The sequence below is a fragment of the Lepus europaeus genome, chromosome 1 (assembly GCF_033115175.1).
Source record: "Lepus europaeus isolate LE1 chromosome 1, mLepTim1.pri, whole genome shotgun sequence".
In the NCBI taxonomy this organism is placed as follows: domain Eukaryota; kingdom Metazoa; phylum Chordata; class Mammalia; order Lagomorpha; family Leporidae; genus Lepus; species Lepus europaeus.
In genome coordinates this window covers 152410293-152420317 of record NC_084827.1, presented here as the reverse complement: position 1 = coordinate 152420317, position 10025 = coordinate 152410293, and the positions used below count along the sequence as shown (strand labels likewise).

Here is a 10025-nt window from a genome sequence, read left to right as displayed (position 1 = left end):
AAATAGTCAACACAGGATATATAGTCTTTATAAAATTCATCTGATATGGGCTTCTGTTTCTCTTCAAGATAAGGTAATAGCACCCAGATTCCAACACCCTCCCCCAAACAGCACCCTCCAGAACCAAGAAAATCAGATAAAAAAAATCAATGCAATGAATAAAACAATAGTTTTGTTTGTTTGTTTTGACAGGCAGAGTGGATAGTGAGAGAGAGAGAGAGAGAGAGAAAGGTCTTCCTTTGCCGTTGGTTCACCCTCCAATGGCCGCCACGGCCGGCGCGCTGCAGCCAGCGCACCACGCTGATCCAAAGCCAGGAGAGCCAGGTGCTTCTCCTGGTCTCCCATGGGGTGCAGGGCCCAAGCACTTGGGCCATCCTCCACTGCACTCCCGGGCCACAGCAGAGAGCTGGTCTGGAAGAGGGGCAACCAGGACAGAATCCGGTGCCCCAACCAGGACTAGAACCCGGTGTGCCAGCACTGCAAGGTGGAGGATTAGCCTGTTGAGCCATGGCGCCGGCCTAAAACAATAGTTTTAAAGACAATGGATACCATCAGTGAACAAAAGTAACCTTGAGAAATGTGAAAATAAACAAGGCAGGTCATTTGTCCAGATTACACCTGTAAAGTTTCTAGGCTGATGCAGAAAGAGGAGCAACCAAAGAGAAACCTGTTCTCCCTGAGTTGAAGAGATAAAGCTGAGCACTGGGGAGGCCAGCGCAGCTCAGGTCATAGGAGAGAGTACTGGAGAAGGAAGAACCGTACAGAGATTCCCAGAGATCTGCCAAAGATCCCACTCAGACACCCAGCATAGCATGTATCATGTAAGTCAGAAAATTACCCAAGATCTGGGAAGGAACCATCAGGAATGGCAGTACAGTAGACTCTCTGGATTTGCAGTTTCAACCAACCACTAATCACAAATATTTCCCCAAAAATATCATCTCTGTATTGAACATGTACAGACTTTTTTCTTGTCATTGTCCCTAAACAATACAGTATAACTGTATTAGGAACTGTAAGATAGGGATGATTTAGGGCATACAGGAGGATATGCATAGGTTATATTCAAATATTGGGGCAATTTGTATAAGGGACTTGAGCATTCTTGGGTTTTGGTATCCCTAGGGGTCTTGGAACCTGTACTCCCAGGGTATCATCACAGGACAATTTTATATCCCCTTTTCCCTTGCTTGTCTTCTTCTAAATTTAGAACAATTAGATTTTTGAGTCGTAGAAGAAGAAAAATACTTTATTCAATTAGTAAAAAATAACAGACAAAAAAGTCTCTCCCATTTAACCTGATTAAAGTCAGCATCTTTAGGCTAGGACTGTTCCTAAATACAATGTGATCACTCACTTTCACATCTAGTTCTCAACTTACCATTTAAATGGTTTAAGGAACCTTTTGGCCAGAGCCGCCATCTTCCAGTAATTCGCCAAGATGACGAACACAAGGGAAAGAAGCAAGGTACCTGGAACATGTTCTCCAGGCCTTTCAGAAAACATGGAGTTGTTCCTTTGGCCACATACATGCGCATTTACAAGAAAGGTGACATTGTGGACATCAAGGGAACGGGTACTGTTCAAAAAGCAATGCCCCATAAATGTTACCATGGCAAAACTGGAAGAGTCTACAATGTTACCCAGCATGTTGTTGGCATTGTTGTAAACAAACAAGTGAAGGTCAAGATTCTTGCCAAGAGAATAAATGTGTGTATTGAACATATTAAGCACTCTAAGAGCCGAGATAGCTTCTTGAAACACGTGGAGGAAAATGATCAGAAAGAGAAGGAAGCCAAAGAGAAGGGTACCTGGGTTCAACTAAAGCATCAGCCTGCTCCACTCAGAGAAGCCCACTTTGTCAGACCAATGGAAAGGGGCCTGAGCTGCTGGAGCCCATTCCTTATGAATTCATGGCATAATAAGTGAAAAAAAAAAAAAAACCTCTGGACTGCAAAGATGTTTGCTAAAAATAAGTAAATAAATGGTTTAAGGATAGAAAATATATGAAGTGGTTTCAAATAAAAAGTTTACAGTGCTTCATTTGAAAAAAACTTATATTTATGAATAGAATATATTAAAGTAACATTTCTACCCTAAACCTCCACTTGAAAACTACATTTCTGGTACATAACAAAATGTTGTCACAGAATAACTTAAAAGACATTTAGTTGGCACCAGAATCCCTAGTCCCAGGGATCTCTCTAGGACTTTGTCCACCTGAGCAAATTTGCACATCTTAGGATCAAGTACATCAGAGCCCTCTAGTGGCTACTGCTCACCACAGCAATCTCATTTTGCACCAGTTTAACTCTAGTAATCTCCCTGCAGCATATGATGCCTCAAGTAATCTCTAGTAATCTCCCTGCAATTATCGTCCTCCACCAAGGAAGCAGAGGCAGCTTTTATGGCACATTGCTAGGTGTCATATAAGAGCCAGCAGTGTCCTAAAGGTGAGAATCTATCAAGTTAAAATTTTCCTTTACCAGGTCACACAAATAAAGAGAAATTTGAAATTTTACATTTTAACAAGCAATAAAAAAAAAAAATCATGGAAAAAAATCAAGATAGCTAATTCCAAGATGCATTAAGAAATATTTAGAGTAAAATGATCATTCCATAGCTTTTATTTTCAGTTGAACAAATCAGGATTACCTATTTGCAGGTAAGAAAAATTCAATACAAGTAAGGATTATAGATTCACAAATAAGAAAGAAAAATCTTCTTCCATTAAGAAAACATGAGAAATCATCCTTAGGGCAGCAACTAGTGATTTACTACTTTATTACACTCTATGGTATATCAGTCTCCAGACACTTTACTTGACTGCTCCCTTATCTTTTGCCTTCCATTTTAGCCCAAGAAATCAGAATATGCTACAGAACCTACGTTTTGTTTAGAGTATGATTAGAAGATATTAGCACTGCTCCTAATTTCATCATTAGCAATTCTTTGTGTAATATTTTCCTCTATGTACCTAAAATCGTGCCAGTTTCCCCCTGGGTTTCTCCTGACTTTTTTAGCTGACATTTCCTAGACTATATAACAATACCTTCTTATACTAGGCATTTGTTTCTAGAGTTTTTCTATTACAAATAACACTTTTAAAAGTCTGGCTATTTTTGAGCATTTTAATTAATGACCACTGACCTAAAAAGCTGATCAAATTTAAAGTATATTACTACGGGACCATCACTGTGGTTAAAACCCCAGCCTGCAGTGCTAGCATCTCATACGGGTGCCAATTCGAGTCCCAGCTGCTCCACTTCCAATCCAGCTCTCTGCTATGGTCTGGAAAAGCAATCAAAGATGCACCGACGTGGGAGATCTGAAATAAGCTCCTGGCTCCTGGCTTCGAATTGGCTCAGCTCAGCTCCAGCCATTGTGGCCACTGGGGAGTGAACCAGCAGATGGAAGACCTCTCTCTGTCTCTAAATCTGTCTGTAAATCTTTCAAATAAATGTTTTTTCAAAAAGTATATTACTACAAAATATTATGAACAATTATCTTCACATCTTAAAATGAACTTACATGCCCTAGAATGGATAAATAAACAAAACAAATAATAAACAAAACAAAGATACCCGCCTAACCAGGCTGATGAAACTTGACTGATTATCCTTTTTACAGAATACTCCCTAATCTTTCAAATCAACCAAATGACTTCTTCCATGGAGGAAATCTTAACAGTGCCTATCATATATAAACAGGCTATCGTATATAAACAGGCTAATCCTCCGCCTTGCGGCGCCGGCACACTGGGTTCTAGTCCCGGTTGGGGCACCGGATTCTATCCCGGTTGCCCCTCTTCCAGGCCAGCTCTCTGCTATGGCCCGGGAAGGCAGTGGAGGATGGCCCAAGTCCTTGGGCCCTGCACCCGTATAGGAGACCAGGAGAAGCACCTGGCTCCTGGCTTCGGATCAGCGAGATGCGCCGGCCGCAACGGCCATTGGAGGGTGAACCAACGGCAAAAAGGAAGACCTTTCTCTCTCTCTCTCACTATCCACTCTGCCTGTCAAAAAAAAAAAAAATCACTTTATCCAGGTCCAGTCTGCCATATAAATGAAATTTGGGGCATTTCCTCCAAGTTACTACAAGCCTACCAAGCACAATATTACACCTGACTTTGCAACCTCTATAGATACAATACTTTAGCAATGTTGGGATGAAAGCTTTTCCTCTACCAACTCATGTTTGAGTGCTCTGGAGCTAGTTACTTGACAATGGACAGATTAACAGGAAAAAAATGTTATTATCCACACGTAGGGCAGATGCTACAAGAAGTGGCTCCTGGAAGGGCTGGGGAAGAACAGTTGAGGGTTTATATCCCAGCTTGAATTTCTGTGAGAACACAATGAAGGTGCTGTTAAGGCTAGTTCATACGAGTTTTGTTTTTTGTTTTGTCTTTGTAATGTCTCAGCTTTAACCATCAGTCACCTCCCTGTCTATAAATTTGCTTGCAAGGAGTTTATGACAGCAAAAATTGTGGACTGTGCTGCTTTTAGTCAGATAAAGGCTCCTTTCTACAACTATTTTTTCCCATGTTTTCAGTTTAATCTTTGTGCCTCTCTGGTGGGTTTTTGGCCTCTGTTTTCCCCTATTTGAAACTTCAGTGTAGTTTTACAAGAAACTAGAGTACTGGCTATGGAGAAGACAAGAAATCGAGGAGCTGGCATCGTGGCACAGCAGGTTAAGCCACCACCAGCGATGCTGGCATCCCATATGGGTTCCGGTTTGAGTCCTGGCTGCACCACTTCAGTTCCAGCTCTCTGTTAATGCACCTGGGAAAGCAGCAGAAGATGGTCCAAGTCCTTGGGCCCCTCCCACACAACTGGGAGACCTGGAGGAAAGGTTCCTAGCTTTGGTCTGGCCCAGCCCTGACTGTTGCAGTCATCTGGGGAGTGAACCACAGGATGGAAGATTCCCTGTCTCTCTCATCTCTCTAATTCTGCCTTTTAAATAAACAAATCATTTTTTAAATTGAGGGGTAAAATATCTACAAAATAAAAAACATAAACTAGATAAAGGACAAGAGAATTTTAAGCACACTGACCCTATATTATTCCACTGAACCAGCCTCCCAGTCCTGGAAATCAGTCCAATTACATGGGTATTTCTTACCTGATGTAAACCACTCAGGTGGAATCCTTATATATTCCTCACTGCTACATAAATATGAAACCAGCGTTGTCTACATACAAGGTCAGAGTGAAGCCTCTGACCCACCAGATTGAAATCCGGTGTCTTTCAAGATCCCTGTCATATGAGCATTTGTACATCTTCACTTCTAATGTGCCTCTGTCAGGTTCTAAAACCAAGACAGGTTGTGAAATACCTAGCAGAGAAAGCCTTCAGTTTGGCCTCAGTAATTATAGAAACGTGTTTTATTTCCTTAATGAGTCAGGCCAGAAATTTGGTCCACCCATCTGTAGTCATAAGAGTTGAGCAAGCCAACCAGGGGAATAGTTGAAGGTTCCATACCCTCAGTTTTTTCTACAAAAAAGTATCATCCTGTAATTTGACATTCACTTTCACTGAAATAGTAAGTTGCAGTGTAAGTAGCAATATCAGTGGAGAGTCCAAAGCGCCATCCATGAAACTGAACCAGAATTCAATTGCAAAAGATGCACCTGAATATGATTATGAATATGGCACCCAAAAATGTTCAGTGCCTTATTTATTTTCATCAGTAAAGGAGATTTCCTTCCAATAATCTTTTACCTGGGTGAAGGGCTGTCATTTGAGTTTCCAATGCCAGATTTATCTGCCACAGAAGAGACAGAGTAACCTTGTCCTCCTGCCAATTGTAAGACACCCTTTCCCACATCCACTGTTCAGATTAAGTCCACCAAGTATTTGCACTGATGGGAACATGAGTTTGGTGGCCTGGGTTCTTTTTCTGTGCATGCATGGTGTGTGTGTGTGTGTGTGTAAAAACACATTTTTTGAGTATTTCATGTGAAGAAACTATGGCATAGCCAGTTATTATCTTTCCCTGGAAGTTTCACCAACAAAAGCTATTACAGAGTAAGAAATCTGGGGGCAGGTGCTATGGTATAGTGGGTACAGCCACTGCCTACAATGCCAGCATTTCATGTGGGCACCAGTACCAATCCCGGCTGCTCCACTTCCAATGAATTCCCTGTTAATAGCCTGGAAAAACAGCAGAGGATGGCCCAACTACTTGGGCTCCTGCACCCACAAGGGAGACCTGGAAGAAGCTTCTGGCTCCTGGCTTTGGATCAGCCCAGCTCCAGATATTGTGGCCTTTTAGGAAGTGAACAAGTGAATGGAAGATCTCTCTCTCTCTCTCTCTAACTCTGCCTTTTAAATAAATAATCAAATCTTAAAAAAAAAAAAGTCTGGATTGCTTAAGGGATTATATAATATCCTCACATGATTGAGAACTCATTGCTATATTCATAAGACAATCATATGAAGAGAGTGGAAATCTCCATTGTCAGGGAGGGGCAACAGAGTAGCTGGGTTTAGAGTATTACAGCAGTATAAGACAATAGAAGGGTTGGTTACTAAAGCCTATCATAGATAGCCTGTCGTTTAGTAGAGAGATGTGAGGACTTCTAAGAGAGCTGACAGCAAAGGAAACTGAGATGAACGGAGGGGACAGTTTAAGGATATTGCCTTTGTCAATTAGGATGGCAGCTGAGGCTACTGCATAGAGAGATGGAGCCATGCCTGAAGTCACCCAGTCCAAATAAAGTGAGAATTACACTATGGACAGAAAGGTTATCCTAGAATACCCATGGATATCCCATTGTTTTCATAGCAATTAGAGTTAAAGGGTTACTGAAATTGAATAGTGCAAGACTAGGGATATGGACAATGTTAACTCCAATGTTTCCAAGGAAGCCACTGCCTCAGAAAGCTACGTAAAGTGGTCTATAGTTATATCTGAGAGGAGGGCACACAACAGTTAAGAAAAAGCAGCAAAATTGGGTGGCAATAGTCAACTGCCCCTGTAATGTCACAAAATTGTTTCTTTGTCTTTGGAACAAAGATGGACAACACTGATTGAAAATAGTTTAGGGTAAGTGTGTTTTGTCTTGTTTTGTGTCCTGAGGTATTTTATGGGCTAAGTAGGTAACAGTTGTTTGTATCCATTGGAGTTAGAACTAAAAGCTTTATAACCTAATTAACTAGTGCCATCAGGAAGGTAACAGGAATCCAGAAGAGCATGGTATACAAATGATCACCCAGCACATGAAACACTGCTCAACATCATCAAAGACACACAAATCCAAACCACAGTGACCTATTACCTCACACTCAGTAGGATGCCTACTATGTAGATACAGACAGACAGATACGGAGATCTATACTTAGGATATACAGATACAGAAAAGGAGATTGATTATGGGAATTGTCTCCTATGATTATGGAGGAAAAACACATGACACATTGTGTGCAAACTGCAGGAGCACAAAACCCAGTGCTGTAATTGTTTCCAATTCTGAGTCTGAAGACATGAAGACTAGAGAAGCAATTACTGTTAACTCCTGGAGTTCATAAGCCTGACAATCAGGAACTCTGATGTACAAGACCAGGAGAAACATTGATGTGTCACTCAAGAGGAGAGAAAGAGAATGCAAACTTTCTCCACTTTTTTTTCCATCCAGGATGGTGAAGGTAGATATTCTTTAGTCAGTCTATAGATTCAAATGTTTCTCTCTTCTGGAAACACTCATTGATGTATTAAAAAAATTTTTTTTTAATTTATTTTATTTGAAAGACAGAGTTACAGAGAGAGAGAGAGAGAGAGATAGGCTTTCCATCTGCTGGTTCACTCCCCTCCCCAGATGGCCACAACGGCCAGAGCCACATCGATCCGAGGCCAGGAGCCAGGAGCTTCCTCCAGGTCTCCCAGGTGGGTGCAGAGCCCAAGGACTTCGGCCATCTTCTACTGCTATCCCAGGCCATAGCAGAGAACTGGATCTGAAGAGGAGCAGCTGGGACTAGAACTGGCACTCATATGGGATGCCAGCGCCTCAGGCCAGGGTTTTAACCCACTGCACCATAATGCTGGCCCCACAAAATTTTCTTTTATCAGTCATCTGGGCAACCATTACCCCAGTCAAGTTGATACATGAAATTAACATCACTCAACCTAAATGTCTGTGGGAGGATGAATCAATAAACAGATACATAAATGGAGCATTATTCAGCCATTTAAAAGAAAATCCTATCATATACCACAACACTGATAAACTTTGAGGAATTATGCTAACTGAAATTATCCACTCAAAAAAAGACAAATACTGCATAATTCTATTTACGTAAGGTATCTTAAGTAGTCCAATTCACAGAAGTCCAAGACACAGAAATAAAATGGCATTTCCCTGGGCTTAGGAGTAGGGGAAGGAGAAGCTGTTTTGTTCTGCAAATTGATACAGCACACAACAATATGAATATCTAAGGGTACTTCATGTTTGTGGAAAAATGCAATTAAATGCTAAGTTTACATTGGTATAAAAATTTTGAAATCTGAGCATATACATTTTTATAATATGTATTTTGCATGAACTTTATTAAGGCCCCTTGTATTTAACCCTACTCATTAGCACATTTAAAAATGATTAAGGGGGCCGGCGCTGTGGCATAGCAGATTAACGCCCTGATCTGAAGCACCAGCATCCCATCTGGGCGCCAGGTTCACTTCTGATCCAGCTCTCTGCTATGGCCTGGGAAAGCAGTGGAAGATGGCCCAAGTCCTTGGGCCCCTGCAGCCAAGTGGGAGACCTCGAAGAAGCTCCTGACTCCTGGTTTTGGATTGGCACAGCTCCAGTCGTTGAGGCCAATTGGGGAGTGAATTAGCAGATGGAAGATTCTCTCTCTCTCTCTCTCACTCTCTCTCTCTCTGCCTCTCCTCTCTGTGTAACTCTGACTTTCAAATAAATAAATAAATCTTCTAAAAATAAATAAATAAAAATTAAAATGATTATGACTGGGCAAGTATTTGGCATAGCAGTTAGGTTGCTGCTTGGGATACCCATATGCCCTTCCAGAGTGCCCAGGTTCACGTTCAGGCTCTCTTCTGGATTCCATCCTGCTCATGTGCACCCTAGGGAGACAGCACGTGATAGGTCTGAGTACCTGCCACCAATGTGGGAGAATTGGTTTGAGTTCCTGACGTCCAACTTTGGCCTGGCTCAGCCCTGGCCATCATGGGCATGTGGGAAATGATCCAGCTGATAGGAAATTTCTTTCTCTGCTTCTCAAGTACAAATTTAAGAAAAAAATAAAATAATTAAGAGCAAATTTAGTGTATTTTTTGCCAAAGTAAATCATTTTTTTAAATCTTAGTTTCCTTAGGCATAACTCAAACTTTTTTTGAGATAATTAATTTTTGAGCACAAGAGACTTATGGGTAAACGGGGACTGGGGAACTCACTGCGCCTCCTTCCTAACATCCATTTCTTCCACTCTGCAAGAGAAAAGCAAGAGGCAGTAAGCCAGGGGTGCCCATCACTCTCTTGTCAGTCTGTGACCTCCACATTCTCTTACACACTCCAGCCCCAACACTTCAGGGTCCACCCAGAGCTGCCTCCTCTACCCAGACATTCTCATCTTTGCCCATATGAATCCTGGTAGAAGTTGGACCTCATGGCTTCACATTCACAGCTCTGAATTACAATGAAATGGAACTCACTTCAGGTACACATGGAGAACTGTGCTTCTGAGCCACAGGAGGAAGTTACAGTTGAGACTGCCCTCCCCACCTGCTAATTCATCCATTCCCATATAGAAGTTCATGAAGGACAAACTTGACCGAGCATAGGAAGAATGGGAAGGCCAATACAGACATGCATGTTACTGACCAATATGCACCAGGGACTTAACTCAAACACTTGAGTTCTCCAATCAGAAAACAAAGAGGAAGAGAATGAACAGAAAGCAACACTTGTAGACAAGGGACCAGACTTGCACTGCAGTCCATCCCCTACTGCTCATTTCAAGTGGAGTAAACAGATTCTTAGTTTAAGTCATCTTTATTTACAGTACAAGTC

At 41.7% G+C, this 10025-nt stretch overlaps 1 pseudogene; it reads left to right on the top strand.

The window, feature by feature from the left end:
• The first annotated feature begins 1432 nt into the window (after nucleotides 1-1432).
• On the top strand, nucleotides 1433-1922 carry LOC133763384 (large ribosomal subunit protein eL21-like; annotated as a pseudogene).
• The last annotated feature ends 8103 nt before the right edge of the window (nucleotides 1923-10025 follow it).